This window comes from Lactuca sativa, chromosome 2, assembly GCF_002870075.4.
Source record: "Lactuca sativa cultivar Salinas chromosome 2, Lsat_Salinas_v11, whole genome shotgun sequence".
Classification (NCBI taxonomy): Eukaryota; Viridiplantae; Streptophyta; class Magnoliopsida; order Asterales; family Asteraceae; genus Lactuca; species Lactuca sativa.
This window is the reverse complement of record NC_056624.2, coordinates 193,983,007-193,993,440: the sequence shown is the minus strand read 5'-3', so window position 1 is coordinate 193,993,440 and position 10,434 is coordinate 193,983,007. Positions and strand designations below refer to the sequence as shown.

The 10,434-nt window shown below is 34.2% G+C and overlaps 1 long non-coding RNA gene across 1 annotated transcript; it reads left to right on the top strand.

The window, feature by feature from the left end:
- Positions 1–5,854: 5,854 nt before the first annotated feature.
- On the top strand, positions 5,855–7,664 carry LOC111899926 (uncharacterized). The gene is made up of 3 exons (XR_002853077.3): positions 5,855–6,211; positions 6,953–7,014; positions 7,220–7,664. It is a non-coding gene; the product is annotated as an uncharacterized LOC111899926 (long non-coding RNA).
- Positions 7,665–10,434: the final 2,770 nt, after the last annotated feature.

Sequence of the window (10,434 nt, the reverse complement as noted above, 5' to 3'; positions counted from 1 at the left end):
TAAGAGGGGTAGAGCCTCTTGTGAGAGAGAGTTGGCTACGACGAGAGGGTTGCAGCTCTAATGAGAGGGTGGCGACTCCGGTGAGAAAGAGGGAAAGTATGGAAGGTGTGGAGCTCTTTAGATCTGGTGGTGTTTGATTTTATCAGAGAGAGAGAGAGAGAGAGAGAGAGAGAGAGAAAGATAGAGAGAGAGAGAGAAAGAGAGAGATAGAGAGAGAAATAAAGAAACAAACAAACAAAGGTGGGGTGTTATTTTTTTGTTTTTTCTTTTAGTTGACTCTATAAAATAAAGACAAAATTGCAAGAATGGTCCCTGTGGTATGTCAAAACTAGCAACTTTGGTCCAAAATGGGTTTGGATCACAAGGATGGTCCAATAGTTTTATGTTGTTTCAAAAAAGGTGGACCAAACCTGCAATAGAATTCATTTTTTGGATCAGTGGTGCAACTCCAAAATATTTTGGACCACAGTCCCAATTTTTGATAAACCATAGGGCCAAATTTGCAATTTTTCAATGTTTAACTACATTAGCTAAGAAAAAATTGCAAGTTTGGTCCCCTTGGTATGTCAAAAATTGTACTTTTGGTCCAAAATATTTTGGAATTGCACCACTGGTCCAAAAAGTGAATTCTAATGCAGGTTTGGTCCAATTTTTTTTGAAAAAACTTAAATGACCGATGTACACTTAATATTTTGTTTTCTTATTTTTCTTTTATTGCATATATTAAAAGAAAAGAAAATAAAAATATCACCCACCCTCCCTCCTTCATATCTCTCTCTATCTCTCTCTCTCTCTCTACAAATTGAACCTTCTCTTTTTATTTCTACTAATTGAACAATTATATACACCACAAAATGGGTTTCAGTAAACATCAAAATTAGGCATCAAATTTGGAAAATTGGTGAGCTAGCGACTTACCACAACTCTTCAACCTGTTCTCGATTTCTTGATGACCGCTAAATAATTAATCCCTGTCATCGAGCCCAGGTCCAACCATAACTCCTCCAACCACAAGTCTGACACATATATTGCTGCCACTTTAAATCCACTTCTGGCCATCCTTTTTGCAAAACAAACAACACCATCGAAGTCTCTATAAAACCTGGTTCAAACCAACACTGACCCACACTAAACGGTGCATCCATATGGTATGTTTCTTTTCAAAAATATGATGGATCTGAAAACATTTCCACCTTTTCAAAACTACCATTGTCGCCTGTAACATCCAAATTTAGACGTACATTTTATTTAAATTAAAGTTTGACTTTTGGTGATCGCTATGGCGTGGGAAAGGTTCGTCATGGCGTGGCAAAGCATTTTTGGCCAAGGGTCTCTATTGACACACCACGACGTGGTAGGTATAAGCCACGGTGTGGCTGCCACTGAGGCCTTAAACCCTAATTTTTCGGGTTTTGCACCATATTTAAAAGAATAAGGATGCTAGGGTTTGCGCACCCTCAGCCTCCACCATCCTCTTAAGCTCTAAAGAAACCCTAATTCCTTTTCCTCCATTTTTGAAGCTATCTTGAGTGCTTTTGGTAGATTTTGAAGGAAGAAGCAAGAAGGAGTAAGCCAAGGATTAGCAAGTAAGTCCCTTTCTCCCTTCATAGCTCAATTCCGGACCATTGTAAGTGTCTGGGGCTCCACCTTTTTGTTACTAGGTTGCTAGATCTTGATTTTTGTCCTATTTTCTTCTGGATCTTGTTAATTGGGATGGTGAGATTTCATAAAGGTTTTAACTTTATCAATCTGTGGATCATTTAAAGTAATTCATGGTTTAGATCTGAAGTATGGTTGATTGATTGAACCATGCATGATATTTTGGTCATAATCCCCATTTTTGACCTAATATGAGTCCAAGACATGCATTGGAAATGCATGTCTAAAAAGCACCAACCTTTAAGCCAGTTTTAATGTTATAAGTTATTTTGGAGTGAATGGGTTGAGGACTTAAGGGATTAAGTGCTTCTTAATTAAGCCAATGCCATGTTTTTGCCTTTATTGACCTAAAACTTGAGATCTAGACATCTTGGAGAGTCTTAAAGGATAAAGTTGGAAATTTTATCCATCTAGACTATAAAAATGACAAAATCTGAGCTTTGGAACTTATAGAATCGAATGATTCGGGTTAACCCATTAAGATGTTTTGAACCCAGTGCCCACGGCGTGGCATTAGGTTGTCATAGTATGGCGACTGGGGGAAATCGCATCTGTTTTGTCATTTGAGGGCCATGACATGGCCAAGGATGGCCACGACATGGCGAGTCAACTTTCGTTGTTTACTTTTTTACTTGAGTTGAATTTTGGTAAAACCCCTAGTTTTGGAAGGTATGTTAAGAGTGTACCTTGTATGGCTATATAGGTGGTGTATATCATTTGTACTCTCGACAATAGGAGCGATAATAGTTGATAATTGTTTGATAGGAGAGTCTTCTCACTGTATTTGTGGGTCGAAGGCACCAATAGCAGCCTACTGGATTATATTGTATGCTAGTCGTTTTGTGATTCTTACATGGAAGACCCTATGGGTAGCCCATGGCATTTGTATAAAAGACCATTAGGATAATCCATGACAACTGAATGAAAGATCATGGGGGTAGCCCATGGCACTTGGATGTTAGACCATAGGGATAGCCCTTGGTGTTTCAAGGAAAGACCATGGGGTAGCCCATGACACTTAGTTGTAAGACCTTAGGGGTAGCCTATGACATTCCAAGGAAAAGACCATAGGGGTAGCCCACGGTAATTATATGTATGGTATGTGGTATTGTGGGGAAAACTCACTAAACTTTATGCTTACGGTTTTGTGGTTTATATTTTAGGTACTTTCAGTTTGAGAGGGAAGGGCCCAGCGTGATCGCACAACATCCACCTCATGACTTCACATTTATAACTATTTTTACTCTAATGATTTGACATACTTTTTGTGGTTGATTTTGAGACGTTTGATGTATGGGATTTATGGTTTTTAAAGTGAAAAATTTTATCACTATTTTTTGGTTGTTACATTTCCCCTTCTCCGATGGAATAACATTGTTGGCGAAGGCGATTTTGAAGCCTTCCAAACCACCATCGTCTTCGTCGAGTTGTAGATCGAAGTGGCGCTAGTTTTGAGTTGCTAGAGTTTGCATTGATGTTAGATCTGGAATGTTGACGTTGAGGGTTTGCTTTAAAAAACGACGATGTTAGGGCTTGCGTTAACAGACGACGGTGCTAGGGCTTACTTTAAGAGGTGGCTCTGCTGATTGAGGATGAGCTCGTCGTCTGAGGAGGAGATCGGACACGTAAGCTTCGTTGTTTCGTCTTCAGATTTCCCATGTGTGTGTTTAGATGAAGAACTCGATAACCTTTCATCAATTCTGATTTTGTGTTCATCCGAAAACCCTTCATCAATTCTGATTTTGTGTGTGTGTGTTCATCAAAAATGGGTTTCATAAATGTGTTCTTGAATGTGAGTGTGTGTTCTTCATCTCTTGATGAGGCTTTAAAGCTTACAATGATTTTTGGGGCAAACTAAAGAACAAACCTAGATTGTGTGTATGATTTTTGTTTCTAGAATGATATTTAGGCAGAGATGAAGTGGCAAAAAAGGTTAGGATGAGATTGAGATGGCAGACGGTGGTAGTGGCGAACTGTGGTGATGGCGAACGGTGGTGGTGGCGAAAACTGTTCTTGAGTGTTCTTGGAGAGAGAGAGAGGGGGGGTGGGTGGTATTTTCTTTTTGTCTTTTCTTTTAATTTATGCAATAAAAGAAATATAAGAAAACAAAATATGAAGGGTAAATTAGTCATTTTAAGTTTTTTTCAAAAACATTTCGACCAAGCCTGCAATAGAGTTTATGTTTTGGATGAGTGGTGCAACTCCAAAGCATTTTGGACCAAACATCCCATTTTTTTTAACATACCATAGGGACCAAACTTGTAATTTTGTCATTAGCTAATGTTTATCAAGGTTCTAAATAATATTAAGCGTGATTTGATGGCAATATCAAGTCTCAAGCTTTTACGAACCTCAAATTGTGTCCAATAATGTAAATTTTTTTTTGGAAATTTTCGTTTTATGTGCCAGTGATACCTCGGAAAAAACAATTTGGGCTATCTTAAAAAAATTTAGGTTAATCCTAAATTATAAATCCAAATACAAAATAGCCCAAAATATTTAAAATTGTCAAAAATGTCTAATACATTTAAGTGGTCCAAATTTTTAAGCCCAAAAGACAAACTAGTTTAATGAAAAATTAGAATTACCAATAAAGTTTGTTAAATTAAGGACTTAATACAATAATGTTTGTTGAAAAACTGTGTAATATATTACAATAAGATTTGTTAAATTCAAGACTTAGGATTGATAGTAGCGATTATTCGTTGTTGGATCTTGAAATCAAGTTAAATTGGGGACATAGGATTAACAGTTAGTGGTTATTTATTGTTGAAACTTGAAAAATGAAATAACGAAGAAGTGAACTTTAAAATATAACTTTGTTATCTCTAATGAAATTGTGGTTTTTATTTGTTTTCTTATTGTATTATATTACTCAATTATTTTTGTGCTACCCCTTTATTTTGATCATGATCTGCCTATGGACTTAAGGTGATAGTTTGTTAAAACGTGGTGTCAAGTACAAACTTTAAAGTCATGACATGATTTCTAGAACTTGATATCTAATCAAATAATAATTAAATAATAAAATATCAGGGACTTTTTTATTAATGAACACAATATATTCTTAATAAGTAGTAAATTATTGTATTTCAATTATTTGTTAATTAGTGAAATGAAATTAGGTTGGATTATAGTGTGAACATAAAAGTATTTGTTTTATAGCTATATCACAATTGAATTATATATATATATATATATATATATATATATATATATATATATATATATATATATATATATATATATATATATATATATATATATATATTTTGTAATCTAGTGATATTGGTAAAAAAAAAAGTTAAAGTGGCAATATTTTTGGATACCTTAGTTCCCGAAAATGGTGTTTATTAAATATTTATTTATTTTAATGTACAAAAATAAAATTATAAATTTTATATTATATATGTAGGCTCGTTAGACTCACAAACCTAATCGCGCATAATAACACAGACTCGAGCTCAATCTTGTTTAATAAACAAGTTTAATCTTAAGCTCGAGCTTGGCTGGATTTTGTTTAAAATCAATTTTAAGTCGAATTTTTAACGACCTGATCCTGAGCACACGAAAAGTTTGGCTTGTTTCCATCCCATATGGAATATGAAGAAGATGAATGTGAAAGGACAAGATGAGGGGAGGTAAGGTGGGGTGAGTTTGGTTTAGTAATAAAGTTTTAATAAAAAAATCATTAAAAAAATAATTTGCGGGTAAAATATAAATATCAATCGAATGTGAAAAAGGAAAATTTTTGGATCAATCATACAAGATATTAAGACTATGAGAACCTATAACCTATAACTTTTTGTAATAGAAACTAGGTGTGAGACCCGTGTATTACACGGGTTGATTTAAAAAAAAAAATAACATTAAAGTGTAAAAAGAAAATATTTCTTGATGTACAACTTTAAAGTAAGAAAATAATAAACGTATTTATTGCAATTTAATATCATATATATGATATTTAATCCTATTCTAATCCTAATTCCTAATAAATAAATAAATAAGTACTTTTATTGACACGTGTCATTCTCTAAGGCTCCCCAATCCATTTTCCCCACTCAAAATTTTACAAACTGATATACGTATCTTGCCCTTTTACTCATTAAACCGCATTAAATTCGGCCTTGATTTGGTTCTGATTTTCTGCAATCTCGTTTTAAATGGGGAATGCATTATTATCAGTTCTATAGCTTCTATGTGTTCATTGGCACCCATTAGTTACAGTCTATCTACCCCGATTTCGCTTTCTTGCTTTTGGAAACCGAATCAATTTTTAAAATTGACAAATCCTTTTATCAAAAAATGTTCTTCTAAAGATGCAACACCTGTCAAAAGTGAAGCAGTCGACGACAACAATGACAAAATCATTTCTGAAAATCCACCTTGCACTACAAATCGTTTTCTCAAAATCCATGTTAAGTGTTTATCAATCCTCATTCCATATACATCTATCTAATGAATTTGTTTATTGTGAATATAAAGTAAAAAGCGTGTGTAGCAGATTGAAAACTCCTCTCACATTTTACATCATCGCTATATAGTTTTCAAGGTATGTATTGCTTTATTATTCAATCTTATTTGTCTATTAAATCCCAATACCATCGTAGTTTATTAGTATATGATTGATGATTGATTCTTTTAATAAGTATTTAACTTTGTATGCACATAAAGTGTTCGATGAAATGCACACGCAATTTTTTTTCTTTTTTAAAGTTCAGGGAAGGAGGTATTCCACTCCATAAAGCAATCTATATTTATGTATTAATCTTGATTGCGATTAAGAAATTGATCTTCTTAGGAAATTGTGGGTTTGGATGAGATCTTGATTCTTATGATTAGTATTTGAAGTTTTGTAAAAAAAAAATTACAGGCGATATTCCTCAACCACAATTTGTACAGTTTTCTTCAAAATATCAAATTACCATAAAAAGTCTTAGGATATTGCAGTTATGATAGTCAAGTTGACAACTTCTTCCTATTCAAATTTCTTTTGTGTGTGATCTAACGACAAAGTAAAACCAATTTTTTTGGGGGTTTGTGAGGGACATGGCAGCAAAGCAAAAGCAGAAAAATTTATGTGTGATCTGGTAGCAAAGTAAAAACAGTAATTTTTTTATGATAAAACTTAAGTTGCTATTTTTTGTGTTTGTAAGAGAACACGTTTATTTTTTTTACTTTTTTGTGACCAGGTAGTAAAGTAGAAACAGAAAAGTTTTAATATTTGTTTGTTTGTAACAAACTACGTTGTTATACATATGGTACATTTTAACCATGATGTTTGTTTTTGCAGGGCATGTGACAAAGTGAATTGAACTATAAATGATGCTTCTCAACCATTATAAACACGTCCAGGTGAATGAAATTGTTATTTAATGTGATGATCTTTTCTCTTACATTTGACAACAAATTGTCTTGCACTTTTTAAATTCATATGGAACCCTAATTGGTGAACATTTTGTCATATTTATGAGAAAGTTGTAATGCATTTGTACCTTTTGATATCTTCTTTTAAATTTAGAACTAATCTGGTCCTTTTATTTTGGTTTTATGATTTAAGGTTTTGGCATTCAATGGATATCAAATATGTTTAGAAGCCGAGAATCTTTTTACCAAAGACAAAAGAATTCAAGTGGTTTTTTCCCTTAAGGAAATGACTAATGCAACTCTTCCTAATATCTCAATGCTCTTGAAACAGATTGTAAATTATATAAATTAGCCATAAAGAGAGAATGCTAGTTGTTCGGACCGATGATGAAAGTGGTTGCAAGCATGATGTTTACACCGGTTTCAGCTTTCTGGCTATACCAATTATTGTGAGTAGTATTCTTTGTAGCTTAGCATTTGGTTTCCTTGGGCCAATGTTTGGAAATTTTAAAGCTTTTAGTGGAAGGGAATACCAATATGTTTGTCCCCTGTTTTATCTTAAGCAAACTACTTTCACTTAAAATATTATGTCTGTTGTTTTGTTTATTTAGTCAACAAAACATATGAAACTTTAGACATTTTATCATAAAGGAGTTTTACGTTTTTCAAAAACTTATTTGATGTATGCTTCTATTCATTCTTCTCCATGATGGTTAGATGCTAAAGTTGAGATCATCATTGTGTAAATGTGATTATGATTATTATTTTCTTTCTTGATGTATATTCTGATCTTTATGGGGTGGTTTATTGTTTTGTATCCACTTCGTTTGAAGAGAATTGTTATCGAGATTTTAGAAAGCAAATTTTGATTTTAGTAATTGAAGATTTAGAACACGAAGAGTAAATATTAATCAGATCTCATATTAATAAAGACTGATTACAACATAAGCAGAAAAGAGATATTTGTTATGAAAAAGTCTCTTTCTACTTCTAACCTCAGTCTCTATTTATAGGGAACATGAGTGTACAAAAAATATACTATGTCTAGACATTTAACTTCGCATAAAGATGACTTAGTAAAATAACATAAAATGTGAAACTATACAAAACACTATATTCGACTTTTACAAGTTTACATCTACATTCTCCCCCTTTGTAAACAGTCGAAGCTATTCATCCCATAAGCTTTTGAACAGCTTAGTGGATTGTCTTTCGCACTTCTCCATACCAGGAGATCACCTTCTTGAGATATTTCTTGTCTCCTTCATTGTTCTTCTTGCAATTGTTCATACGAACAATAAAGTGCGTATATTGCGAAGAATTATATCTTTCCACCTCTGAGACTTTTAACAAGAACTTCTTAGGTTTCCCTTTTGTATCTCTTCCAGAAAACACCATGTCGAACGGTTTCAGACATATTTCTCCAACAACATATTTCGATAATGCTGATTGAGATAAAGTTTCTTCCCAAGGAACGTTTACTTCTCTTCCCAACACATTAGCCAGTTCTTCATCTGTAAGGGCCAAACAATCGAAGTAATTATCGATGTATGTCTTAACATGTGCGAAACCTATCTTGAACACTTCAGTCTCAGAGCCTTTGAGATTATTTTCTTCCATATGCTTCAAAATCAGAGCCACTTGAATTAAATCATTGCAGTTCATCAGAGGAAAATCTGCTACAGTGATGTCATACTGCTTGTTGTCTACTCGGATAACAAAATAACGAAAATTTTGAAGCATGTCTTCAAACAATATGTCTTTCTTGATTGTCAGCACCTTTTTGATCTTCATTAAAGACCAAAGTTCATCTGGATTCTTCCTCAAAACAGCATGAAATCTGATTTTCATGTGTATATAATCATCAGGATTATCAAACTTCTCACTAATCTTGTACTGAGTAGTGATGAATAGCATTTCATTTATTGGAAAATCCAGCTGACAATTGTCTGAATTCGCAATATCATAACTTCTCTTTGGCTTCTTCTCGAATTCGTACATTTCCCTCCCCACCACTTTTGACTCTATAGTTTCGTAAGAGTAAAGCTTTGTAGGATCTCCTTTGTTCATCGTGGGAGGATCACTTGCCCTCTGCCTAATGATGCTTTGTACTTGCCTCATCCTTTCCAACTCTGCTTCAGCCTCAGCTTTCTTCTCCTCCTTTGATTTTTCATATAAAATCCCTTTTCCTTTTCCCACCATATCTGTTTGAGGTTTTGAACTTGAACCTCCTTCTTTTTCTCCAATAACAATTTCTTTGGCAATCGTTTTTGTGGTTACTGTGGTTGAGGAAATTGGCTTCGTAAGTATGGGAAGAGTAGTTATAAGCTAAGTAGATATAACTTTTCCAACTGTCTTCGCATCCTCTTCTTTACTTAAACTTTTCTCTCCCCCTTGCACCCCTGTGAAAGCAGGTGGTGCACCCTTTGGTAGTAAAGAAGTAAAATTGGCGAGTGGAGCAAGAGCTTTCTGAATTGCTTGTTCTAAAGTATTAATATTTAGAGACAAGAACTCAGGAGTGAGAATTTGTGTAGTTGAAGATCGCGAAACCACCATTTTAAGCTCAGACACCAACTTGGTTAGCTGATCAAGCTTCTCCTTTGTTTCTTCGTTATGGGCTTCAAGAATAGGAACATCAACAAACTTTTGTACTCTTGAAGAAACCTCCGCAATCTTCTTTTGAACTTCAGCATTTTGAGTATGAATATCCTGAAGCTCCTTCGCAAGTTCATATTTCAACTCTTGAAGCTTATAGTTGACATCCTCCCGAACTTTCTTCACATCCTGTACAAAAAGAACATGACGTTCTTTTGCAACAGCTTTCAAATCCTTGACCATTGAAGAAAAATTGCTCCCTTGTGCTTGAATGCGAAGCCCATTATTCTTGTCAGATTGATCAACCTTCTCCATAATACGCTTCTCAGCACCTTTGATCATTACATCAATCTCCATTGCTAATATAGAAGACATCCTTCCGGAATCAGCTTGCGACTGAATAATAACATTCAACTTCTGATTCAGGATTTTAAGTTGTTTTCCTGTCATAAGCATATGATCAGGAATATCCTCCTCCTCTGAATCAAAATGAATGTCTTCAATTATCCCTCCAAAGGCACCTAGAAAATCGGATCATGACTGGAAAAGATAACCATGCTTCAAAAAGTAACTGTCACATCTCCTTGAAAACCGGATAGAATACCAACCATCTTGAGTACACAGCCTGTCAAGTTTCCCGTTATAGAATCTGAACCGTTAAAACCCTTCGCATGGAGTCAAGGTTCTTTCACTTTTGGGATATAAAGTGAAGTTATATGCCAGATTTGCGAAATCATCAGTCTGAGTTGGTTTTACTCAGAACCTCAAGGATTTCGTGTGTGCATTGTGTCAACAGAATAAGATGAGAAACAA